Source organism: Puma concolor, chromosome C1 (assembly GCF_028749965.1).
Source record: "Puma concolor isolate L17-30 chromosome C1, mPumCon1.1.hap2, whole genome shotgun sequence".
Lineage (NCBI taxonomy): Eukaryota > Metazoa > Chordata > Mammalia > Carnivora > Felidae > Puma > Puma concolor.
This window is the reverse complement of record NC_141674.1, coordinates 54,519,124-54,546,701: the sequence shown is the minus strand read 5'-3', so window position 1 is coordinate 54,546,701 and position 27,578 is coordinate 54,519,124. Positions and strand designations below refer to the sequence as shown.

General features: G+C 40.2%; 1 protein-coding gene across 2 annotated transcripts in view; it reads right to left on the bottom strand.

The window, feature by feature from the left end:
* Positions 1–20,994, bottom strand: part of PDE4B (phosphodiesterase 4B) — a 535,038-nt gene extending 514,044 nt beyond the window's left edge. Inside the window, exon 1 of one of the 2 annotated variants that reach the window (XM_086717224.1) lies at positions 20,850–20,994. The gene's annotated coding sequence lies outside the window, so the exon portion shown is untranslated. Of the gene's footprint in view, positions 1–20,268; positions 20,406–20,849 lie in introns of those variants that run through there. The other variant, XM_086717223.1, reaches the window with a different exon arrangement.
* Positions 20,995–27,578: the final 6,584 nt, after the last annotated feature.

Sequence of the window (27,578 nt, the reverse complement as noted above, 5' to 3'; positions counted from 1 at the left end):
CTTCAAAATGTGTATATTCCCTAACTCAACAAATTACAGACATTTATATTTAGATGTTTATTAAAGCATTGTTTAAATGCAAGAATCAAAATGGAAGCAATTTAATGTTCAACATTGGAGAAAGGATTAAATATAGTACAGTGTTATTTATTATGAATGCAGCCATTCATAAAGATACTAGAAACCTATAGTCTTACTCAATTTTGGCCAAATATATTCAGTTATAGAATAGCACTTACAATATGATTGTGAATCTATACAAAGGGACCGATGGAAAAATATTTCCCACTGCTTTTAGGCATGGTTCCCTGATGCACCTGCAAAAGGGTGCCTGAGCATAAACGTGGTACTTCTTATGTTTTGATCACCACCCAGTTCAGGTGAGTCTTCTGGCACATGTGCTACTGTTAAAACATTTATTTTTTATTTTTTTTTTCAACGTTTATTCATTTTTGGGACAGAGAGAGACAGAGCATGAACGGGGGAGGGGCAGAGAGAGAGGGAGACACAGAATCGGAAACAGGCTCTAGGCTCTGAGCCATCAGCCCAGAGCCTGACGCGGGGCTCGAACCCACGGACCGCGAGATCGTGACCTGGCTGAAGTCGGACGCTTAACCGACTGCGCCACCAGGCGCCCCACATGTGCTACTGTTAGAGGTAAAAGATCTCCAGGGATTCTTACCATTTCCTGTTGAGAAAATTCCAGTCCTTCCTTACTTTACAATTAGGCACACAGGAGAAGAGCCAGACTGTATCTCTCTATCTGTACTAAAATAAATTGTATAACAATATGTAAGATGTGAAAACTGGATTTAAAAAGATAAGAAATTTTTACAGGATTGATTCAGATGGTTCCATATCTAAATACCACGCACATTTCCACACTCTTATAGCTCTGAAGTCAGATACATCTTACAACTGATAATATCCTAGCCTTGTTCTCAGTGAGGCAGTCGTTGTCGTGACCTGAACATTCATGAAAACTTGCAGAATGAGTACTGGTTTGGTTGGAAGAAAACCCAAGAAACAATAATGGAAAACTGTTGTAACATCTAGAAATCATATGCTTGTGAGGAAGCGATAAGAACAATGGAGAATCCAGCAATGTTAACCTTCCTCTAGCAGGAAGCACAAAGCAGGCTCACTCTACATGATCGCTAAGTATCTTTTCAGGGTCGGCACTATTGCTGGTACACAAAGTGGATGAATACAGACGGTAATGACTTGGAGTTCAAAAGGGATTCAGAAGAGATGAGTAAGTTTTCTGAATAACTTACCCAATTTATTTTAGTGCATATTCTTTTCTTACTTTTTTTTAAATTTTATTGATTTTTGAGAGACAGAGACAGAGCGTGAATGTGGGAGGGGCAAAGAGAGAGGGAGACACAGAATCGGAAGCAGGCTCCAGGCTCTGAGCTGTCAGCACAGAGCTACACACAGGGCTCGAACTCGTGAACTGCAAAAATCATGATCTGAGCTGAAGTCAGACACTTAACTGCCTGAGCCACCCAGGCGCCCAGTAGGTATTCTTTTTTATGCATTCACAGAATGCCCCATGTCAGGCTCTGTGCTTACAGCTCAGAGCCAGGAGACTGCTTCGGATTCTGTGTCTCCCTCTCTCTTTGCCCCTCCCCCGCTCACTTTCTCTCTGTCTCTCTCAAAAATAAATAAACATGAATGTTTTTTTTAAAAAATTGATAAAATTAATAATACAAGAATAATTTCTAGAAAGTGCCCAGAAAGAAAAATCCATTGAGTTCCCACACACAATTAATTAGATATAACGTACACCATGGCACATCATCTTGAAATTTTAAAGTTTCCAGGATAATAAGATGATGCTAAAACCTTCAAATTAGAAAAAAAAATCACTGGGGCGCCTGGGTGGCGCAGTCGGTTAAGCGTCCGACTTCAGCCAGGTCACGATCTCGCGGTCCGTGAGTTCGAGCCCCGCGTCGGGCTCTGGGCTGATGGCTCAGAGCCTGGAGCCTGCTTCCGATTCTGTGTCTCCCTCTCTCTCTGCCCCTCCCCCGTTCATGCTCTGTCTCTCTCTGTCCCAAAAATAAGTAAAAAACGTTGAAAAAAAATTAAAAAAAAAAAGAAAAGAAAAAAAAATCACATTTGAAGGATAAAGATCAGAATAGCAGCAGACTTCTCAATGGCTAAAACTATAGCAAAACAATGAAACATGCCATTAAAATGCTGAAGGCTAATGACTACCAACAAGAATTCTACATCCAGAAAAACTATCTACCAGGTGTAAAACAGAATAAAAACTTTCTCAGATATAAAACATATCAAAGTTTTTACCTTCAACACACTCTACCTTAGGAAGGTATTGGAGGACGTGCTCCACCCATCAAAACAAAAGACTAAATCAAGAAAGAGCAAGAGCTATAGAAATCAGGAAACAAGGGATCCAACATAGGAAAGAGGTAAAAAAAAAAAAAAAATCTGCAGAATGATGGCACCGCAGATACGATTAACTGCCCACCAAAGCCCACTTCTCTGGACACACAGGAAAAGCATGATTTCAGCCTCTCCTGCCACTAGGTTTGGCCACAAGACAGAGTTCTCAACTAAGATATGTAAGTGGGAGGGATGTAAGCCGTGCCCAGCGCTCCCTCTGTGCTCTGACTGAATGTAGTGGACCATGATAACTTTGGAACTCATGTACTGAAAACAGTACTGCGTCTAACCAGGGTGTATGAGTGACTTCAGGAAGCAGAGCAGCACCCTAACCCACTCACCCAAAACAGCAGGTCAAAACTCCCACCAACACCCACCCCAGCTCACCCAGAACAGCTCAGTAGTCTGACACGAAGGAGACATATACTTCTGTTGTGTTTGAAAGGTTATAGCCTTGGGGGCCACTTGTTACCTCAGCCTACCGTGACCCTAATTTAAATGGGAAAGGAAGATTCCAAAATTACAACAGTGAGCAAATGTATGCACAGCTTGAGGCTGCATGCGGCTAGTAAAAGGATGAGATGTACAGGCTGTCTGATTAAATACATTTAGAAAATATTTACAATTTAGATGCAGTGTTTGAGGGTGAAATAGTGACAGACACTTTAAAAACTCTGAAAAATAAAATAATTGAAACAGTTACGAAACAGGAAGAAAATAAAAACATTCATAAGGAAATATAATCATAGGATGCCAAAGGATTCAGCTGTGAGTGATAGTTACTGTCTCAGCAATTTGAAAATAAACTGAGGAAGCAAAGTAGGTGAGTGTGTGTGTGTGTGTGTGTGTGTGTGTGTGTGTGTGTGTGTGTGTGTGTTGCGCGCGCGCGCGCATGTGCGTGTGTCTGTCAAAATGCATAGCAGGAAACAATTATGCAAAGAATCAAACTAGAAAGCAAGAAATAGCAGCATAGGCATCTTGTTTTCACAAAATGGAGACAAACATGAAGAAACAGTGAACTATTTCAAAGTAATGCCTCTAGAAAGTAGGAACCAGAGATGAGGAAGGGCACAACAGACGACCACTGCTTTTAAATGACATATCAAACTGTAAATTTGCAGTTTGATAAATTTGCCAACATGTGTTGCATTCTTGAATGGACAAAAATATCAAATTTGTTTGCTTTGGGCTAAATTGTAACTTCTCAGAATGGTTAACACTTGTTATCTCACATTTAGTTGGAAGCTCTAATTGGCTGCCTTATATGTTTCTGGTTACTTCAAAAAGACATCATTATAGAAATAGTTTGGTAGACAAAATATTTCAAAACAAAGGAGTCAGAGGGGAGAAAATAAAAATGGCTGTGAAACTATGACTTAGTCTGATCTCCTCGCTTTCCAGATAAGGAAACTGCAAGTCTTCTAGGAACCTGCCATCTTCTTCAACAAAAGTAAACCCCAAGCTTTTAAGGTGTGCAGTGAGGAAGAGCCTCCATCTCAAAAATGGCAGCTGGACCTCTAGCAGTACTTGGAAGCCACATCTCCTCAGTCCCCACCATGATCTGCATCATATCTCTAAGGAATTTCCTACTCTCCAGTAATTGTTCTCATTATTACTACAGCACAGGTTTGGGCTAGAGGGAACTCTTCCCACCTACAGTTCTTGCTGAAATTTGACCTTCCTCTTTGTTTTCAGAAGACAGCTAAGACACTAAGACTTTCAAAAGACTTGAAGGGAGAGAAATCTGATAATCAGATTTACAAAGTATGGTATGCTTTCCCTAACTGGTCAACTCAGTTCCATTTTAGCTACTGTCTCAGCATAAACCACCAGTGAGCTCACACCTAAGCCTTATTTTCAACAAATCACCCAAGAGAATAAGGTGCAAAAAGAAACAAAGCTTCCCTCTTTGTACCCAGTTCCAGACCAGCTTTCATATGCCAGATTCATGGCTGAACACCCATCACCATAGGACTGATGTGAAGGAAAGGCAGGACTCTTTCCACAGAGATGTGACTTTTCCCCATAACCTCAACTGGCCAACTTAAGCACCATAAGTCTAGAATGCCTGAAGAGGAGAAAGAAATAGCTCCAAGGATGTTGTTTTGCACAAAGCAACTGAATAACTCTCCCAGTTATACAGATAAATTAGTGGCAAACCTGAGACATGAACCTTGCCCCCTGGCTCAAAGTTAAGGGTTCTTATCACCATATAATGCGATTCGCTTTTATGGTGACTAGCACATAGAAAGCATGTCAGTGAAGTTAGAAAATAAGGAACAACTTTCTGTCTCATATTATCTTTAAAGGAATAAAAACCTGTGGCCAAAGGGATAACAAAAAACCTTTACTGAAGACATCACAAAATTCTTTTTGGAAGATTTATATGAGTCAAGCAGAACCTCATTATTTTCAAGATATAGCCATTGGAAGCTCAATTCTAGGTTTTAATCAGAGCTCACATTTTAATCAGAGCTTTCTCATTTCCCTAACACTTAAGAGACCCAAAGGACTTTTTGTATTCATGTAAAATCTATGACTGTATTGCATTACTCAATAAATCGCCTCTCTTTGAAACTCTATACATTCTCTCCTCACATTGAAGTTTACCTTTGATATTTTAATGCAAGAACGTAAGAATGTGTTGCTGTATTTCTCTCCTTTGGAAAAAACTGACATTGAGGATCATACTAAAAATGCCTAGTTATGATACTCACTTTTGGAAATGCTCACCCATCATCTTATTTACACATTAACAATACTATTTATAGAATTTATATAACACCTTCTTTCAGAGCAAAAAAAAAATGCACTTCACATCCATTATTTCATTTATCTTTGTACTATCCCTCTGAAATGTGGTGAGAACAGTTGCCTCACCTTATTTTAATGGAAAAAATTTAACAGAAAAGATCCATTATCCTTCTTGATGTGGATAAACAGCTTCTAAGTAGAGTGCCTACACCAACTGGAGAATAAACCTTCAATTACAGGATATTTCTGTCAATATCCGAATAAGAACAACAAAGCAGAATTTCTGGAATTCGGCCAATTTTGTCCTTTTTAAGATAAATATCTGCTCTTGGTATTATTCATTTATGTCATTAAAATTTTTCGGACAAAAAAACCCCAAAATATATAAATGCAAATTTAAACAAAAAATAAACCATAGTATTTCATGAATGACTGCAGTAGTATATAATATTGTCACTAATTTCTTAGAATTTCACACTTATAGATGTCATTATTCATTATAGAAAAAAATTAAAACTTTTTGCCCATGGTTAGCTTAATACCAATGACCATTAAGATATACTTTGAATTTAGGATGCCTGGGTGGCTCAGTCGGTTAAGCGTCCAACTTCAGCTCAGGTCATGATCTCCCGGTTTGTGATCTCCACATTGGGCTTTGTGCTGACAGCTCAGCCTGGAGCCTACTTCAGATCCTATGTCTCCCTCTTTCTCTGCCCCTCCCCCACTCATGCTTTGTCTTTCTCTCTCTCAAAAATAAATAAACTTTAAAAAAGAAAAGATATACTTTGAGTTTTACATGTCAGTCAGCTATCTTGACACAAAGTGGCAACTGATACAAAACTTTAAATGACTGTACCTCCTAGATATGTGAGGCAAATAATAATTAATAACTGTTTTTAAACTGTTACAATTCAATAGATTTCCAGATTGTACTTATTATGATATTATTATATGATTGTACTTATTATGATATAATACTACAAACAGAACTTTTAAAGCCGAGAAATATTCTTCATGTAATGACAATGTTGGTTGCCTACCCAACATCCATTCTCCCCGTCTTCCTTACTATAATAGAATCCTGATGTTTGGAGAGAGGTACCAAGTTTCTCTTACTTCTTTTTAGCAAGATTTAACGTACATTTATTCTTAACATGTGGAACATATAAAGATTTTTTTACTGAGTAAATGATATTCATTAAGCCAGAGGAAAAGGAGGAATTCACATCATTTTTAAAACTACATTATTTTGAAATACAAATGTGGATTTTCATCACCGAAAAACCTTTGAAACTGTGTTTCTTCCTTTTAGTTGTATTTTTCTCCTTTTTTTAATCAGTACTGGTAACCATTTTCTAAATCAATCCATACACAACCATTTCCACACCTTGAGTCATGAAGCAAATTGTGATCTCCCAAAATAGAGCATGACTTTATACATACAGAAACTTGTACATTACCTTCTTTTTTTGTTTATTTTTGTTTTTATTTTTTGTATTTTTTTCTTTTTTTATGAAAAAAGCCCACCTCTATTTCTCAGACTTCCCTATAGTTGGCGGGGTGAGGGGGGCGGCATTGACACAGTTCTGGCCAATAAGATATTAGTAGAAGTCTACCAGATGCATCTTCCTGGGAGCTATCACTTTCCTTATAAAAAAGGACTGATAGCTGGTGTATGCCTTGCCTTTTTTCTAGCCCCTTCTTCCTGCCTACGATCCAGATGCTGTTCCTGGATGTTCACTAACTGGCTTTCCACCAAGAAAAGGAAAGCTATACACTATTGATAGTAGAGCCAAAAGCAAAAAGGAGCCAAAACCCTTGATAACCCTCTTGTACAGTTGCCCCAGTCTTAGACTGTCTCCTTCCAGACATCTTATTTCATGTAAAACAAACAAAAAACAAAAAACAAAAAAAAAATCTACACAAAACAAACAACAACAACAACAAAAACTCCTTACTTGTACTATTACATGTCAAATTTTCAGTTGCTCTCAAATGAATGCAATTCTAACTGAAAAACCAACACAAATATATTCTAACTGGATCCTCCTTTTTCTCTCATTATATGGCTTATATGCAAAAATTAATTCTCTGCACTCAAAGCAGGTAAATCCAAACGGACAGTGTGCAAATGCTATGTCAGACCAAAAAAAAAAAAAAAAAAATCCTCCATTTTCTACTTCCACATACTGCAAATGGCCATTCTCTTTTAATCTTTAAAGTCCTTCTTTTAAGGTATTTTTCAGTCATGTGAAAGTGTGAGGTCAGAAGGAATCTGGTAGAAACAACCTTAGACTAAACAGTAAAGCAGGCAACCCACTCTGCTATACATTTTCGTCTATAAACCAAATGAGGAAAACATTTTTTCAAGACTCATTGGTATTCTTCAGCTGTATCCCCATCTTACCAAAGATTACAGCAAAGTGGGAGGTGTGACTCACAGAAATAGTTTTTCTGATATAAACTTCACCCATTGAATAAAATTTGAAATATTCTCTAAGCATACAAGAGACAGAGTCCTATGCTATTCTTCATGCTATGAACAATAAAATAAAATTTTACGAATTATCCAAAATTTTCACACCCAAGCTTCCTCAGAATGAGAATATTTGTACAAACTAGCTTAAATGTTGCAGTCCGACATTAGTAATTACAAAGAGCTATAAACACTAATTTTATCCTTCAAAAAATGCAAAATGCAAAGTCATAATAATTACATATTCAGTTGGGAATGTGTTTGGCTCAGAGTAACAGAAAACCTAATAAATATTAGAAGACACGAAGGTTTTATTTTTTCTCATGGAATAATAAGGCTGGAGGTAGGCAGTGCGGACCTGATAGATCTACTCTAACATATCACCAAGGATCCAAGCTACATCTATTTTTCTGCTTCATCATCCTAAGTGTATGGTTTTATTCCTCATGTTTGTAAGAGGGTGCTCACCTCAGAGCATCCATGCTCTTCCAAGAAAGAAGGGATAAGGGTCAAGGGCAAGAACCTTCCCCTTGAGCAGCTTTCCCAAGAAGGGAAGCATTCCCCAGAAATCTCCATCTAATCTTTGTAATACGGGCCACTCCTAGCTTCAAGGGAGGCTGACAAGTTGAATGATTTGCCTTCCAACTTGTATAGCATAGGAAGAGAAAAGAGAAAAGGGGTAAGTGATACTGAAGGAGCAAACCACAGTATCACTGCACCTCTAGACCAACTAAATCTAACGTCATCCACACTGGCATCATCACTACTGCCATTGTTACTATCAGCATTAAAGTGTTTATTCCCCCAAATTGCGCTGCAGTGTACGCATATAGTTAGGTAGCCCTAACCCAACCATGACCTCCCTAATACAAATTTCTGATCATATCAAGGTATTATAATAATTTCAAACTTAAAAATTAGTTCCCTGGAAAGCTTTCTTATGACTAATACTTAATTACATAGGCCTATCAAAAAATTCCCCTAATGTGTCAAATAATAACTACTAAAGTTTCACTAAATCATAATGCTACAAAGACTCTTAGAGATTATTCAATGGCTTATTTTATACCGTAAGGCTCACACAGGGGATGTCATCTACCCACTTAGTGGCACAGCAGAAACAGAACTTAGGACTTGGGGTTCTCAGTCTTCAATTATTCAATTAGTAAAGAGCAACCCTGAAAACAAAATTCCTTTCAAATTTTTAAAATATATAAAAGCACAAAAAAATAAAAACTGTCGTATTATTTCTTTTTGTACAATCTCCCCATTTTTATGCACTGAAATTTTTCACTCTAGTTATACATCATGACACTTCAAATCATTTCAGAATCTTATTTCTTATCTAGGTAGTTGCACTAGTCACAGAGAAGTATATAGGAGCTTCTTTTAAGTATACACATAAACAGTTTCCTTAAAAATAATTTCAGCTTAACAATTTAACAAATGCTGGCCTTACTCGCTCACTGAATGCAGAGACATTTCTCATTCTATGCTCTTAAATTATTTTGATCCATTCTATAAGAAAAACATGGATGTGGTTTTCTTCTCACCCCCAAAAAGTCCCCCATAAATACATCAAATGGCACTATAAGCTTTCTTCTTTCAATCCCTAAGATTTGATGTGGGTGAAATTTAGTATACATGACCACTAGAGCAGACTTAGTAGAGAAAAGGAGAAATATCTCCAAAGGGCAATGTTTGTCCATACAGTAAGAGGGTGACAGCAGACAGGAGCAGAGGACGGATCTCTCCCAGAAACCTTGAGGTAAGTGTATGTACATGTAGCAGGGAGGAGAAGGCAAGTATTGTGGGCTGGGTTGACTGTATTTCCCACTGTCTGTTTTAACACCTGCTGGTCCTGTTATATCCTTCTCACCTACTGGCTCTCTAGAACCTGCAGGAAAACAAATTCCTCAGCACTGTGCCTAGGACAACTGCTAGGATACACAAGCTTTTAAGGGTGAGTCTGACTATAAAATAAGGCATTATCCCTATGTCATTTTCCCCAGCAAAGACCATCCACAGATATCACATGGTACAAACAAGACAAAAAACATAGTATCTAGTGTCTTCCATAGGAGTTCACAAACCTTCAATATTGCATGCAAATTTTTGAGTTTGTGTTCATTTTTGTGGATAGTTGGTCCGTATGTTCATCACATTTTCAAACATGCCTATTTTTTAAAGAGAGTATCATCATGCCATCACAACTTATTTGAGAGATCTTTATCCTTATTAGAAAAGGGAATGAGAAATCATGTTTCAATATATAATTTTAATTTTCTTCTTACGTCTTCTAAAAGGAAAGTGATTCAAATTTCTTAAAGAAAACAAAATTAGGAAAGGCTAAGAATTCAGAATAAATAAGCCCCGCCATTATGGAATTGAAGGAACATAGGTTCCCTTATGGCTTTTGAAGGTATTGGTTTTCTTAAATATAAAACAATATGGTTAGAATAGGTTATCTCTAAGTTCACTTTCAGTTCTGAAAATGACAGTATTCTATGAGTCAGCACTGTGGCATAAAGCAGGACAGCCAAAGACAGAATCCTGGTATCTTGTCCTTAATCCACTCTAAATATCACCCAGTTGCTTGTGCAAATAATGTCATTTATTTTCTCTACGGTTTAAAGCATCCACCTGATAAAGGATCTTTTTAGTATTTCTCAGAGATGGCAAGAGATAAAAGGTGCTAATTTTTTTTCAAATGCGATAAAACAACTTGGAGAAAAATGTTCAATACAGAAAATATCACATATATAGATTTTTGTCTTAGATCCCACTAACAGCATTGAGTTAACATTTAATTATCTTATTACAGTAACATTAATTAACCTAATGTGACTTTAATTTAAGAAAATTTAAGGGGAGGCTTAGACTATGTCTCCCTCACAAATACATATTACAGGAAAACACAGTCAAATGAGTATTTTCAACTATATTAGCAGATAACATGGCTGATGAGTCAACCCGGTATTTTTAAAAGGCATATACGCCTGATCCACACAAGATGGCAGGTACCTACTTCTCCTGGCCTCTTCCCCCTTAGCACAACTATAAACACTGAAAAATAACACAAAAAGCAATCAAAGAAGGACTCAAAACAGTGAAAAGAGGAGGTGGGCTGGTTAGTGACCCCCGAGCCACGGAACAGCAGAGCAGTAGGATGCCTTAGGACTCACGACCCCACAGCAGGTTACTCGGGCCCGAAGTCTCCCAACCCCAACCTGGCAGTGGATGATATATAGGTGGGCTCTTTCCTCCCTTGTATGTAACCGGGGTCCAGCCAACAGCACCAGATGGCCTCACAGCACTGGCAGGGGGAATCCCGTGGCAACAAGCTCCAGACACAAGTGTGTTTTTTATCCCTGCAGGCCGAAAAATCCCTTCCTTTACCTAGAGGCACCACCAGCAGGCCTGGCCTGGGAGGTTCCTTCCACCACCCTCTGGTGGTATTAGCAGGGTTCAGTAGGAGCCCAGAAGCACCTGACAAATCAAACAGACTAAAACAGCCTACAAAGCCCCTAGAAAGCAAATGGTCATTGAAACCACAGCCCACAAAAGTAATCCAGGACCTGTGGGCTAAATCTAAACAGGGTGACTATTAAAATGTAAAATTTAGGGCGCCTGGGTGGCGCAGTCGGTTAAGCGTCCGACTTCAACCAGGTCACGATCTCGCGGTCCGTGAGTTCGAGCCCCGCGTCAGGCTCTGGGCTGATGGCTCGGAGCCTGGAGCCTGTTTCCGATTCTGTGTCTCCCTCTCTCTCTGCCCCTCCCCCGTTCATGCTCTGTCTCTCTCTGTCACAAAAATAAATAAAAAACGTTGAAAAAAAATTTAAAAAAAAAAAAAAAATGTAAAATTTAAATAAGACCCAAGCTTCCTAATATGGTAGCCAAAATGTCCAGGATATAATCATAACTTGAATGAGAAAAGTCAATCAACTAACACTAACACTAAAGTGAATCAGCTGTTATAAGTATCTGGTAAGAATTTTAAACTATCAATTATAAAAATACTCCAAGACATAATTTCAGATCCTCTGGAAATAAATGAAAAAGAAAACGGAAAATTTCAGCAAAAGTGTTATGAGTTCTTAGAAGAACTGGCCATTATAGAACAAAAATACAATAACCAAAATAAGACATTCACTGGCTCAATGGTAGAGGTGACAGAGGATAGAATCAGTGAACTCGAGAACAGCTCAATAGAATTTATCCAATCTAAAGAACAGAGAGAAAGGAAAAAGAGAAGCGAAAGGGGAAAGGGGAAGAGGAGGGAGGAGGAGGGGGAGAAGAGGGAAGAGGGGGAGGAGAGGGAGGAAAGGGAGAAGGAGGAGAAGGTGGAGAAGGAGGAGAAGAAGGAAGAGGAGGAGGAGGAGAAAGATAGATGAACAGGGTCTCAGAGCCCTATGGGACAATAAGAAAAGCTACAGCATTCCTAGAGGACGAGAAGGAAATGAGAAAGACATTGGGACTGAAAGAATATTGGGGGTGGGGGGTGCTAGAAAACCTCCCAAATATGGTGAAAGAAAAAAGCAGATCAATTTAAGAGGCTGATCAAATCCTGAACAGAACAAACCCAAAGAAATCCATGCCAAGACACATCACAACTAAACTTCTAAAAACTAAACATAAAGAAAAAATCATAAAACCAGCCAGAGAAAAATAGCTTATTGCCTTTAGTGGGGCATCAATCCAAATGACAATGATTTTCTTTTTTTTTTTTTTTTAATTTTTTTTTTTTTTTAACGTTTATTTATTTTTGTGACAGAGAGAGACAGAGCATGAACGGGGGAGGGGCAGAGAGAGAGGGAGACACAGAATCGGAAACAGGCTCCAGGCTCCGAGCCATCAGCCCAGAGCCTGACGCGGGACTCGAACTCACGGACCGCGAGATCGTGACCTGGCTGAAGTCGGACGCTTAACCGACTGCGCCACCCAGGCGCCCCGACAATGATTTTCTTATCAGAAACCAGAGAGGCCTAAAGGAGGGGAACATTTTTTAAGGGCTGAAAGAAAAGAACTGTCAACCACAAATTCTTCCCTAGTATGAGTTGTCTAAATTATTCCATATTCAATGATTGAAACAAAACATATAACACTACCTTATATTCAAAACAACAGCATTTAAAAAGAAGAGTGAGGGGCGCCTGGGTGGCGCAGTCGGTTAAGCGTCCGACTTCAGCCAGGTCACGATCTCGCGGTCCGTGGGTTCGTGCCCCGCGTCGGGCTCTGGGCTGATGGCTCAGAGCCTAGAGCCTGTTTCCGATTCTGTGTCTCCCTCTCTCTCTGCCCCTCCCCCGTTCATGCTCTGTCTCTCTCTGTCCCAAAAAAAAAAAAAAAAAAAAAAAGTTGAAAAATAAAAAGAAGAGTGAGTAAAGAGACATAAATATATATATAGGAATAGCCAATGCCACCAGTGGGAAAACTATACAGAGATACATTCAAAAACATTATAAATAAATTAGATTCCTATAAAAAGTTCAAGTAACCAAGAAAAGAGCAATAAAGGAATAAGAAGCAGAAGAAACAAATAGAAAACATAATAAAATGGCATACAAACTCTAACACAATGCCGGAAACTGGATCACTCATACATTGCTGGTAGGAAGGTAAAACAGTACATCCACTCTGGAAAATAGTTTGGCAATTTCTTATCAAAATGAACATGCAAGTATCATAAGGCTCAACATTCACACCCTTGGGCATTTATCCCAGAGAAATGAAAACTTACATTCACACAGAACCCATACACAAACATTCATAGCGGCTTTAGTCATAATGGCCCCAAACTGCAAACAGTGCAAATGTCCTTCCATGGATGAACGAATAAACAGCTGTGGTATATCCATAGCATAGAATATTGCTCAGCAATAAAAAGAAATGAATTATTCATAACACAACAACTCAGATGAATCTCTGGGGAATTGTAGTGAGAAAAGAAACAATCTTTAAGGCCATATTATCTATGATTCCATTTATGTACCATTTTTGAAATGATAAAATTATAGAGATGGAGAACAGATTGGTGGTTGATAGGGGTTAGAAATGGGGCCAGGGAGTGAGAGGGAGGCATGTGTAATTCTTTTTTTTTTAAAGTTTTTTTAAGTTTATTTATTTATTTTGTGAGGGAATACAAGCAAGGTCAAGGCAGAGAGAGAGGGGAAAGAGAGAATCCCAAGCAGGCTCTGCACTGTTAGCACAAAGCCCAGGGCAGAGCTCAAACTCACGAACCCTGGGATCATGACCTGAGCCAAAATCAAGAGATCGACACTTAACCAACTGAGCCACCCAGGTGCCCTACAGGCATAGTTCTAAAAAGGGCAGCATAAAGGATTTGGTGGTGATGAAAATGTTCTGTGTCTTGACTGTGGTGGTGGATTCATGAACCTCCACACATGATAAAACTGCATAGAACGACACACACACACACACACACACACACACACACACGTATAACACTGGTGAAATCTGAGTAAGATCTGTAGATTCCATTAATGCCAATTTCTTGGTTGTGTTATTATATCATAGTTTTTCAAAATGCTACTACTGGGAAAAACCTAGTGAAGGACACACAGGATCTCCCTATATTATTTCCTACAACTACATGTAAATCTATAACTACCTCCAAATTTAAAATTAAATTTTAAAAACAGGGTGGAAGTTGCAGAGAAGCAGGTTTTTCATGTAGTCTCAAAGTAAGAAAAACAAAACAAGAGAAATCTAGTAGATATCTCCTTTCAAGTAATCTTAGTAATGGGACAAACGGGTGATGCAACAGGAAGAACACAGCACCCAAGTAGGAATATTCTTAACAAAAACCTTTAACCTGAATCTAATCAAGTGTGTAAACTGGTAGGCAAATCCAGATTGTGGGACAATCTGTAAGACATCTTTTTTGGATAGGGGGGCATCTGGCTGGCTCAGTCAGCTAAGCATCCTACTCTTGATGTTGGCTCAAGTCATGATGTCAACATTCATGGATTAAGTCCTGTATTAGGCTCTGCACTGACAGTGCAGAGCCTGCTTGGGATTCTCTCTCCCTCTCCCTCTCCCTATGCCCCTCCCCCTGTCTCTTTCAAACTGAATAAATAAGCATTAAAAAAAGACCTCTTCCTTGGGCTCAACACAAATGTTAATGTAGGAAGGAAGGAAGGAAGGAAGGAAGGAAGGAAGGAAGGAAGGAAGGAAGGAAGGGACTAGTATAATTAAGTTTTTAAAAATAGTGTCAATAGATCATGGGGAAAAAAGAAAAGAGTTGAAGAGTCCATTCTCAAAGTGGATACAGTCACAAACAGATGTCTTATTCCACTAGCATGGCTGGTTGCGTTAATGGAGACCAATTTCCTTTCTGCTACAAACATAGATACTTAGATTTTTTAAAAGACCAGGATAACTTAAATAGGTTAAATAGTTAGACTTGAAGAGACAAATAAAAAAAAAAAAAGGAATTCTTTAGATATCAGAACAGAAACAAATAGCAGAATAGTGAGGTGGCACTACAGCAACCCAAACTGATACAGAACTTAGACACAGGCATTAATGCCAAGAGGCTAGAGATTTCATATGTGTCTAAGGACAGGTAACTTGGTTTGGGGCCCATGAGAGGAAAGTAACTGGAGCGAGACCTTTGCACAAAGAACTCTAAAGACATTGAGTCCTTAGTTTGAGGACTAGAAGCCTGGCCTGGGAAGTACGAAGAAAATCTGTCTCTTTCTGGGACTCTGGATAGAAGGGAAAAAAGTATTTTTGGATTAAATCCCTAAACCCACACATACACAGTTTGAATTTACATTACCTGCATGGCACAGGAATCTCAAGCCAGGAAATTAACATAAAAGCTGATGCTATGGATGTTAACTAGACTTAACATGATAATCATTTTGCAATACATACAAATATCGAATCATTATGTTGTACACCTGAAAATATAATGTTATATGTCAATTATACTTCAATAATTTTTTTTTTTTTTAAAGTTAACCCTAGGGATGCCTGAGTGGCTCAGTCAGTTAAGCATCCAACTTTGATTTTCGCTCAGGTCATGATCTCACGGTTTATGAGTTGGAGCCCCTCAACAGCCTCTCTGCTGTCAGTGTAGAGTCCACTTAGGATCCTCTGTCCCCCTCTCTCTCTGCCCCTCCTCCATTCACACACAGGTGCACTCCCCCTCTCTCTCAAAAATAAACACTAAAAAAATTTTAATAAAAAAGTTAAAAAAATTAAAACCTGACCCTAGACCAGGAAAACCCCGGGGCTATTCTTTAGAAACAAACACAGTATCACTCTACATGAAAACATTCAAAAACTGGGAAAAATAAAACTACTATGGAAATAACCAAAAGTAAAAACCTGGCTGAAAATGAACTCATAATCCCAATAACAAACCATATAAGGAAAAGATCTATTTATAGTAGATATATAGTTTTGGAAGAACCAGCAGAAGAATTTCAAGTAAGAGAACAATTTGAGACTACAAAATAGTACAGCTATGACTATTAAACAGATAAAATAAGGACAAAATTCATAATAAAATGATAGAAACCCTAGGGGAAAAATCAGGTGGATATAAAAAAGCATCAATTAGCACTTCTAGAAAAGAAACAATAAATCATAGCTCAATGGAGTTACAACTTAAAAGATAAGGCACTAGTGAAGAACTGGTTGGCTGGAAAACAGTCCTGAACGATTCCCCAAATGCCTCTTAAAAATAGTTCCTACGGGGCGCCTGGGTGGCGCAGTCGGTTAAGCATCCGACTTCAGCCAGGTCACGATCTCGCGGTCCGTGAGTTCGAGCCCCGCGTCGGGCTCTGGGCTGATGGCTCAGAGCCTGGAGCCTGCTTCCGATTCTGTGTCTCCCTCTCTCTCTGCCCCTCCCCCGTTCATGCTCTGTCTCTCTCTGTCCCAAAAATAAATAAACGTTGAAAAAAAAAATTTTTAAAAATAAAAAAAAATAAAAAAAAATAGTTCCTAAGTGGAAAAAAAAATACCAAGGTAATAGACATGAGGAATAAACCAAGAAGGTCCAAGATATGTGTAATAAGAATTCCAGAGGAAAGAATAGAGAGAATAGAGGCAAGATACATGATGAGATATGCCACAAATTTATAATAATCTGAGAAATATAAGAATTGTCTGATTAAATAATAAGAAAACCCAAGGAGAAAAAGTAAAACAAACCCACACCTGGGCACATCATGATGAAACTGCAGAACACCAAAGACAAAAAGGAATCTTAAAAGCAACCAAGAAACAATCTCTCATCATTAACAACAGAGGCTGGAAGACGGTATCTTCAAAGTGGTAAGAAAAAGAATTGTCAACCTTGAATTCTGCTCCCAGATAATCTATTATTCAAGTGTTAGGATAAAATACAGTTTCAAACAAACAAAATACATGAGGAGATATTTATCACTTGCAGATACTTGCCAAAGAACTACTTCCGTAAGAGGACTTTGAATCCAGAAAGAAGGGATGCAAGAAACAACAGTAAGCACAGAAAATGTGGGTAAATTCAAATAAACATGGACTATGAAAACAATCCCACAAAAGAAGAACTAATTACATAAAATGACACAGTGCATGTGAAAAAAATGTGGTGGAAATATGTGCTACAAAATATTATGAAATACAGGGCATGATCAGAATTATAACATTGTAAGGCCCTTATATTACTCATGAAAAGAGTACATATTTTAATTAATTTCATCTGCTAACACACAATCTGAATGTTAAAAACAAAACATACCTACTAAAGGAATAGAAATGAGATATATAATGTTGAAATCAATAGATGGAAAAGAGAATAAAGAAACTGTAAATCCAATAAAAGGAAAGAATGATAAAACAAGGAGGAAGAGAAGGGTGGCAGGGTCAGAGAAATGTCCTATAATGAGAAGTGGCAGTACCTTTTAAAAGACACAAGATTAAAACTGGCAAAATGAATGTGCACACAGACGTTATTACAGGTTGGCTTCCCCAAGGAAGCCCACTCGGCGATACAGTTGAGCATGAAATCTTATTAAGGACTGCCTTGCTATCCACAACTGAGAATGGGGAAGGAAGCAGAAATGGGAAATGTCAACCTGAAAGGCAAGTCCCGTAGGGAGTTCCAGAGCTGGAATGTTCAGAGTTATCTGGAGTAGGGCTGAGATGGCCAGGCCTTCTCCCACACGGATCAGCCACTGGGTGTCAGCTGCCCTGGAAAGGGGAGTGAGATGGGACAAAGACACTTTCTACACCACAGGCTATCTCCTTCAAGGGCCCTTGAAGGCCATCTGCTGACAGGAGTCTCAGAAGCTGGGGCAACAAGCTCTTCACTGAAGGAAGATTTGACACATCATATTATCTGCCATATTACCATAAGGTGACTGCAACAACCAGTGCTCAAAGGAACCCATTTGTCACGTAATCAACAACATCTTCACACCTTCTACAAACTCTGTTCCTCAGATTTTTATGTCATAATAGTAATGAAAGATAAATCCAAATTACTAACCCCTAAATCTGTCTAACTCAAGACTGCATCCTGTACCTCTTGCTCCCTAACCAAAGTGAGCCACACAAGATATTAAGAGCAACACGGGACTCTTTATTCCTTCATAATTTTAAATCTTCAGCTTATCAACCAAAATGAAAATATCATTTCTGTGTCTAATATTTTTATGGAACATGCATCCTTACTTGTGCCTACCACTATGATTAAATACCTATCCCTAGACAGTCAAAGGACTCCAAGATCAGAAAACCATATATGATTGATTTCTTATTCTTCAAACCAAAACCAACTCTATTCAAAAGAAATTAGGCAGGCCCAGGTCGGTACCCTCTAGAGAAATTTAAGATAATTCACCTTTGTCAAATACGTCAAATCAGATATTAAAGCAGATCAGCTGAGAAAAAAAACTAAAAGAAGACAAAACGCAAAATTGCTTAGTTAACAATTGCGATAAGGAATATAGAGAGATGATACATATATAGATAGCCTCAATGTGTCAATCGTGCCATCTCAACAATTCCAATCTTTAACAATTTTACTTATTTTTTTTTTGTAATTGACATTCTGTTGTTTAAAAAGAAAAAGAACAGGAACAGCCAGCAAGTACGTTATTAGCCAAGTCCTACAATATTGATTTGAAGACTTGATCAGACCACTGTGACGCCAAAGGCACATGTTGACATTAAGGGGGTTTCTCAGTTGGGATATCAGAGGATAGATGAGGTACCCTCAGAGGGAAGTGTGGCTAAATTTTCTTTTACCTGAAGTGAAATCATTTGCCCTATCTACCTTCTTGTCAATTCATGGCCAGATATATTCCAGACCTCTCCCTATACCTCAGGTCTAGGTAAAAACACTTTGAAGTCCCCCAGTTGTTTTTGTTTTTATAAAAATTATTGGCATAACTACCCCCTTTTAGTGAAAGGAAAGAGGGCTAAGTGGATGATCTACTAAAAAAAAAAAATCAGTACTTTTTCTTTTAATTTAATGTGCCTTTGACTCTTGCAGTGTAGCCCAGGGTTTTCAAGTAGCTGGAAATCTCTGAATTTAAAAGATGGATGTGATTCAAAGAACAGTTATAGCTCATACAGATCTAAGACACAGAATGCATAGATTTACCATTTCTGTTTAATAGCACCAAATACATGTGATGTAAACATAATGTAAATGTAATGTAATTTTAGGTGAAAGTCTCAAAGTATTTCTTAAAAATTACCCCAGACATGTGTATATCATATATGTATATTATACTATATAGAATACATTATATGTTATTTATATACAAATATTTTCATCTTGAAAATGAACCACAATGTAATTAAGAGCTATTCCTCTGTGCTTTCTTCTTTATACTTGCTTCAAAGCTGTTGGCTACAGTGGGTTTGTATTTTGTTTGAAGTATGGCACATGGAAGCGGGGGTGGTCTGTGAAAAGGGGAAGGAAGGAAGCAAAAGAGGAACATGGAAGAGGAGGGATGGCAGGAAGGAAGGGGAGGAGAACCCTACACACACACACACACACACACACACACACACACACACACACACACACACACACACACACACACACACACACTTGTAGCTCAGAAAGGGCCAGGCCCTGAACACATCCCAGCACCCCTCCCCAGACAAGAGATAGGGCTTCCCAAAAGTTGCTGACAGAGCCTTCGTTATGCTGTGCCTTAGGCGCGCCCCACCTGGCTCCCCAGCCACCAGGACGCACAGGACCATCCTGGGGCCGCAACCCAGCAAACTCTTGGGTACTTCGGTCTCCCTCCCGCGCCCGCCGCCCGCAATCACTGGGCATCGCGCGCCAATCCACCCACTCCTGGGCAAATCCTTCTGCCTTTCTCCTTCCTCCCTTAGCCGCCTCTCCTGCCTAAGGGTTTGCCAAGAGGTTCAAGGGCGGAGGCAGAGGCAGAGAAGGAGGGAGCGAAGAAGAAGGGCCGGTTGGCGGATTTCCTACTAGGGGCACCAAGGACGCCGTCAAGGCGACCACCCTGGTGCGGCCCCATACTCCCTCGCCCCCCATCAACCCACAGCACCCCACACTCTCCATTTCGGCTCCTCTGTGTGAGGAAGTAAGAGAAGGAGGAAAATAAACCCGCAGCCTCCTGGGCAGCCCTTACCTCAGGCTGCCCTCTCGGAAGCCGCCCTCCTGCTGGCTGAGGCGCCGCTGGTGCACCGCCGCGGCTCCGCCCGGCTCGGCTCTTGCGTGCAGTGCGCTCCCCGGGGCACGAGAGGCGGCGGGAGACGCTCGCGCGCGGCTCGCGTGCAACCCGGCCGGCGGTGTGGATCCCGCAGCTGCCGTGGGGAGTCCGGGAGCCCTGGAAAGGGGCGCACCAGCCGAGGACGGCTGCGGAACGCGCGCGCGGAGCCGCCGGGCATGAAGACCCCGGCCGGGGCGGTGCAGACTGCCGCGACGCGCCCGAGCTCCGGTCTCCTCCGCTGGCCCCCCCAAACCCCCTCTCTGTACCCCCACTACCCCCCACCGGGAGACAGCTCGCCGGTGGCACTTGTTCTGCCGCGCTGCGCTCTTCCGCCCGGTGCGGGGAATAACAATGTGATCTTACTGCACGGACTAGATGCTATGTAGTAGGTTGTAACTGCTGCGGCCACCACCTGTCAATTCCAAGGTGCAAGGCACACTGTCCCCAGAGGGCTGGCCTCTCCCTGATTCCCTACCCGCTTCTTTTCCTCCTCCACCTACCTCGCCGACCTCCCGCAGTACTCTGCCGCACGATACTAAGGGAGTTTTGCAAAATAACCCTCACTCCCAGCCAGGAGCTCACGGCATCTCTCTTTCCACCAGAGCTGAAGGATTACGCACAGCCCTGCGTGCCTAACCAAAGCCGGATGCCGAAAATCCTGGTTTGAACCCCACACTAGCCACCCCCCCCGCCCCCATTCATAATCCCAGCGGCCGTCTGCCACTACACACCCTCCCCCTGCCGCCCGCGCTCGCTGCGATTCGCCGTCCCTGGAACGTGTCAGTCATTCGCTCTTCATCTGCCATGAATACAGTACTAGAAGCTCCGCAGCCACGGGTTGCACAAAAGGGGATGGGGAGAAGAGCACTCAGCTGGAGGGGCTGGGGGAAGCCAGGGACGAATTACGCGGAAGGAGCCGGTGTGAAGGTGAGAACCCGCTGCTCTCCTGTTGCACAAAGGAGTTCCAGAGTGGATAAGCACAGTGCCACTGAACCAGTGGGTCAGCTCACCTCCAAGGAGGTGCTCTGCAAAGACCCCTGGGAGCGGGTCCCACAACTTGGCCATTTGTAATGGCCAATCAGCAGGCCCACACTTGGAAACCTGACTTCCCCAGCTTGAAAGAGTGCAGATGGGTAGAGGCCTGCGAGTTGGGTTGGGGGGCGGGGGGAGACAGGGGGTAAGGGGAGACAGGGGGTAGGGAGAGCCAGGTGTGAGAAAACATAGATTTGCTTTTCTCCAGTTGTCCAGCTCTTTCAGTCGGAGAAAGAGAGAAGAAAGCTGGTGAGAGAAAGAGAAGGCAGACAGGGATATGGTAACTTTGCACATTGAACTATTATAACTAGCCAGAAACCAAAAAAGACTTTAATGGATAAAATTGGCCTATTTCACAATTTATTCCAAAGAACATTGTGGCACACCCATTTTGCACTAAGCACAATACACTGTGCCAGATGCTGGAGTACAGACATGATCAGGGCCACAGTCCCTGCACCCAGGGTGCTCACTGCCTAGTGGGAGAAGCTACTAGGAAAGCCCAAAACGGACAAGTACTACACATGGAAGCACACACCAATTACACCAGTGGAAGGAATTTTCTCTAGTTGGAGGGGAAATGGGTCAGGGAATTTGATCCCTTCTGAACTGTGTAATAAAAGGCAAATAGGAGTTTGCCAAAGAAGTAACAGTAACCTTCTGTTATTCATACATTAAGCCAACCAGCTTCACATACCTACACAAGGAAAGTCATACCTGAGAGCTTGTCAATATAGGAACTTAATGGACTCCTGCCCTGCACTGTTATCCCTGGGTGGTTTTTGGAGGAAACATTTTCAAATACTAGCCCTTGGAGTGTAGAACACCCAGTGCTCACAGCTGAAATGCTGCCTTCTTGGACCTGTTGGTTTATGTTCTATACCATCCACTCATCTGTTAGCTTGAAATTAAGCCCAAAGCCAAAATTAATAATAGTGAGGCAATGAGCATCTGGAGGGAAGCCAATAAATCTTGCAATGCAGTCATGGTTCTTGTCACAGTCTTTCTCTAAAATGATGACAATATAATCTCTTTTTCCTGAACTACAGTGAGGATTAATTAGTCAGACAAATTAAATAGAAAGAGACCATTGCCCGAATAGAGTGTGGGATGGGAAACTAAATTGTGATTCAATCTGGGAAAAAAAGAACCAGTTTGAGTGACATGCTCCCCCTGCGAATATTAGAACTTTGAAAGGTATTAATGATTACTAAAGCACCCAATGTTGTTACCTCATCTTCAGAAAAACATGTCCAAAGGGTCCTCATTGCAAATAAGAATTAAACGGACTCCCTTATGAAGATGATGTCATCAATTTAAACATCCTTCCCACTTCTCCCTAGAAATCATGTATAAACTAACAAAGAGAATGGAAAAATTGTTAAATGCCATTTTCAGCAGCCCTATACAGATTTTACTCACAAACTCCAAAGTCCTTGTAGAGGGTGTTAAAGTAGCTACATTTGAGCAGAAGTCATATGGAAAAGGCCTAGGGAGAGTAAAGGGAACCAAAAGTAAGAACATCAGAAAGTACCAGCAAAAACACGTTTCCTGAAAGTAACGGGCTCACCATAAAATGCAAAAACAGCCACGTCTCTTAAACAAGAAAGCAAGAGCAGAACAGGTAAGGCAGAAGAGGCACAAAGAGATGGGGAGAAGAAGCACAAAGGCACCTCCCTGCTAGAGATTCCAGGGAACCCACCAGCATCAAGTCTCAGGGGCAGCAAAACTATAATCCTTGAGGATGACGTAATCACTGTGAGATACAGAAGACCTATTCCTTGCCTGTAAGGACTGGGGAGCACAGAGCTGTTGGCAGTCTCCTGAACCAAATTTACTTCAGAGACTTAGAACGGGTGAGTCTACAGAAAAGCCATAATTACTGGAAGCAGACTGCTTTTGAGTAAGCAATAAAAGTGAATCTGTAATCTATTTTTGCATGACAAATCACCCAAAACAATGGTTTAAGAGTTACCAATTATTTGCCTACAATTGAGTAAAGTGACAAATGGGGATGGGTTGAACTGGATTGGCTTATTTCTGCTTTATTTCCGTCTCACTCAACAGGTCTCACTCACATATTTGGGCCTCACACGGGATAGACTGGGCACCTGGGGCATCTTTCCAGGGGGCTAGCTCAGGCTTTTTCATGTGGAGTTGGAATAGTTCTCAGCAGTAAGAGAGAGGGCACATTCCAATATTCACACTCCTTTTAAGTTTCTGCCTGTGTCATGTTTGCTAATGTCCCATTGGCTATAAAGTAAGTCATCTGGCTAAGTCTAGAGTCAACGTAAGGGGAATTGAAAGGGCGGACCTACGCCGGCCAACTCCATCTTGTTCTGTGTCCTCCACCTTGAGTGACTATGTGCCCCACATGGCCCCTTTCTGGGAAAATCGCAGAAACCTCAGACCACGCCTCCTCCCCTTGAGTAACCTCCCACTTACCCATTCAAACTTCCCGATCAAAACACACCCCACGACCTACCTAAGGGGACCCCGACCCTTCCCCAGCCAATCGGCCAAGGCCACGACCCTTCCCCAGCCAATTGGCTGAGGCCACAGCCATTACTCACCAACTGCCCCTAGACCCCTATAAAACCTTTGTGCTTTTGAAACTCGCTGGCTCTCTCCGGCATCTCACCGCTGCCTTGGTGCAGGTAGGGGATTGAGCTTGAGCTAGCTCAAATAAAGACTCTTTGCTTTTGCATCAGACTCAGCTCCCTGGTGGTCTTTGGGGATTGCAAATTCTGGGCATAACAGGATTTCATAAGGGCATGTGTGTGGGGAGGTGTGAGACCGTCATTCGTACGACAATCTGCCACAGAAAGTAAGCTTTTTGATTGAGAGAACAGGAAAACTACCTTGAACCCACCATGTCAGGGGCTTTCTACAAAGACTGGCCAGAAAAATATAATTGATTCCGGAGTGAGTAGTGATAAAGAAGAAACTGGCACAAAGAGAATACAAAGATCCTATAAGAAAGATCCTGAAAAGGAGCATCAAAATTACCAAAAAATGTGGGGAAAAGTTGCCACAGAACCATTGAAAATTGTGACTTTTCAATGTATTTTTCATGTATTTTGCAATGAATAAACAAAACTCCATTAAAAATAGATACTTGCATAGTATTTGCTATTGCCAGGCACTATTCTAACTTCATTGCAGATTTGAATTGAATAGATTCTCAAAACAACTCCATGAATGACTCATCATTATTATTCCCATTATCTATATATGAAAAGAACTAAAGTACATAAAAGTTAAATAATTTGTTTAAGTGCCTTGGGTGGTTCAGTTGGTTAAGCACCTTACTCTTGATTTCAGCTCAGGTCATGATCTCATGGTTACTGAGATCAAACCCCATGTGGGGCTCTGAGCTGCTTGGGATTCTCTCTCTTCCTCTCTCTCTCTCTGCCCTTCCCCTGCTTGCATGTGCATGCTATCTCTCTCCAAATAAATAAATAAACTTTATTTTTTTAATTTTTTTAGTGTTTATTTTTGAGAGAGAAAGAGAGACAGAGCATGAGCAGGGAAGGGGCAGAGAGAGAGGGAAACCCAGAATCTGAAGGAGGCTCCAGGCTCCACCAAGCTGTCAGCACAGAGCCTGACGCAGGGCTCAAACTCACAAACTGAGATCATGACCTGAGCCGAGTCGGTTGCTTAACTGACTGAGCCACCCAGGTGCCCCTCCAAATAAACAAATAAGCTTAAAAAAAATCACACAGCTACTCAGAGAGGAGCCAGTATTTAAACCCATTCAGTGTTTCTCCAGTGTCTGTCTCTTATTCATGAAGCTATACTGAATCCCTAAATGAAATATATTTACCATTAGGTTAATGAGGCAATGTATTCTATTAGGCAATGTGACAAAGCACAAATGAAGAAACTCAAGAAAGGGATGGGGATGAAGTGAGCTGATATACATCAGATATGAAAGAGAGAAACGAACCAAACCATGACAGAAACGAAGACAATATTGGAAGAAACACAGAGGGGAATAAGCACTGTGGATGAGTAAGAGACAGCAAAGACCCATATAAGAATAATGGCCAGGGGCGCCTAGGTGGCACAGTCGGTTAAGCGTCCGACTTCAGCGAGGTCACGATCTCGCGGTCCGGGAGTTTGAGCCCCGCGTCAGGCTCTGGGCTGATGGCTCAGAGCCTGGAGCCTGTTTCCGATTCTGTGTCTCCCTCTCTCTCTGCCCCTCCCCCGTTCATGCTCTGTCTCTCTCTGTCCCAAAAATAAATAAACGTTGAAAAAAAAATTAAAAAAAAAAAAGAATAATGGCCAAAATAAAATGAAAACAAAGAGAAATATACTTTTAAGCATTGTGTGAAAATGATAATGATAGATGAAATACAACGCACAGCCAGCATACCTATAGTTGGAGTCTCTGAAGAAGAAAACCTTAGCAATGGGACAGAGCAAATACTTGCAAACAAAATTAAGAAAGAACTTCTCTGAAATTAAAACAAAAGTCTTGAATCTCCATATGGAAAGTAAATGCCATGTACTACAGAAAGCTGATTCATAATGTTCAAGCAAAAACATATGCAAATTATTGAAATTTGAATATAAAGAAAATCTTTGAAGCCAAAAAGCAAAAAGATCAAGATTTGTGTAAAGAAAAATAAGTTCAACTTCACTTCAGTCTTCTCCAAAGCAAAGTCAATGGAAAAAAACACGACATTCTCAAGGAAATAAAATATGATCTAAGTATTTTATATCAACCAAGTCATCCGTCAAGTATAAAGACCATTTAAAGACACTTAAAACTTTAATAATCAAAGACTATTCTTTCTTTCTGAGGAATCTACTAGAATAAATGTGGGGAAACTTTCTCATGATGAACAATGAATATACTTATGTTCTAAAATTAGGCCATTAAAATATGCGTGAATGCTATAGACTTTGAAAATGTAGGGATGATGCAAAACACAAGTATTCAGAAGAGAAAGGAAAAAGTTGGTGGGATTACAGCAAGTTCACTGACTGACTCATCTATAACTGCTGAGGTTGAAAATGTAATTTAAAGCTGACATAGTAGTACACTAAATGTGTATAACAATACAAAGATAAACACTAGGAAATTTAATTTTTTAAACAAAATATAATAATGCAGAGTCAAAAGAATAAGATACATGCCATGTTATCATTGCTTGTAACTAATAATGTCTAAAATAATAGAAAATTATGAATATAATATGAAGACTTAATTATAAAGGTAGCCACTAGAAAGTGCTACCTTAATGCACACCTTTGTAAAAAGAGGAAACATAAACACATGCATACACACACACACACACACACACACACACGTATCTAAGAATCGACATAAATATTTCCAAATCAATACATACTTCAAGTTATTTTTTAAAAGGATCTTCAAATTGGGACACCTGGTGACTCTGCTGGTTAAGCAACCAACTTTTAATTTTGGTTCATGATCTTACGGTTCAGAGATTGAGTCCTGGATTTGGCTCTGCACTGACAGGGTAGAGCCTGCTTGGGATTCTCTCCCCTCTCTCTCTCTCTGCCCTCCCCCTGCTCACGCATGAATGTGTGCACACACTATCACTCAAAATAAGTAAATAAACATTTAAAAAATAAATAAAATAAATAAAAGGATCTTCAAATTGCATTAAAAGCAAACCTGATACTGTAGACAGATATGTCAAAAAGAAAGATTCAGAATGGTTCATAACAAAAAGAAAATCAAAGTTTTACCTGAAATAATGCCCCATCCTCCCACACAAACACATAAAGGAATAATAATAAAAAAGCAATAAAGTCTGACCTTAATTTTAGGCAAGTTGGATTCAGGACAAATAAGTATTGTATGAAACAAGAGTGTCACTTTATAACACAAAAAGTAAAATTCACAATGAAGATGTGGAAGTTCTGAATATCTATGATCTAAATGCCTCATAGCAACAACTTATATAAGCAGACATTGCAGGAGATAGAAAAACATATAGAAAGGAGATCATAATATAGAAGAAGTTTACTCATCTCTCTTGATCTAAATATGGATATATCAGGTGTTGTGCCTCAAAAGTAGAGATTGTATGTCATTCAAAGGTTAAGAGCATATGCACGAAATATGAAATATCAAGCCATGAAGAAAACTTCAATAAAATCTAAAAATAAGGAATCATGGACAACATTCTGTAATCACAACATAATAAAACTAGAAA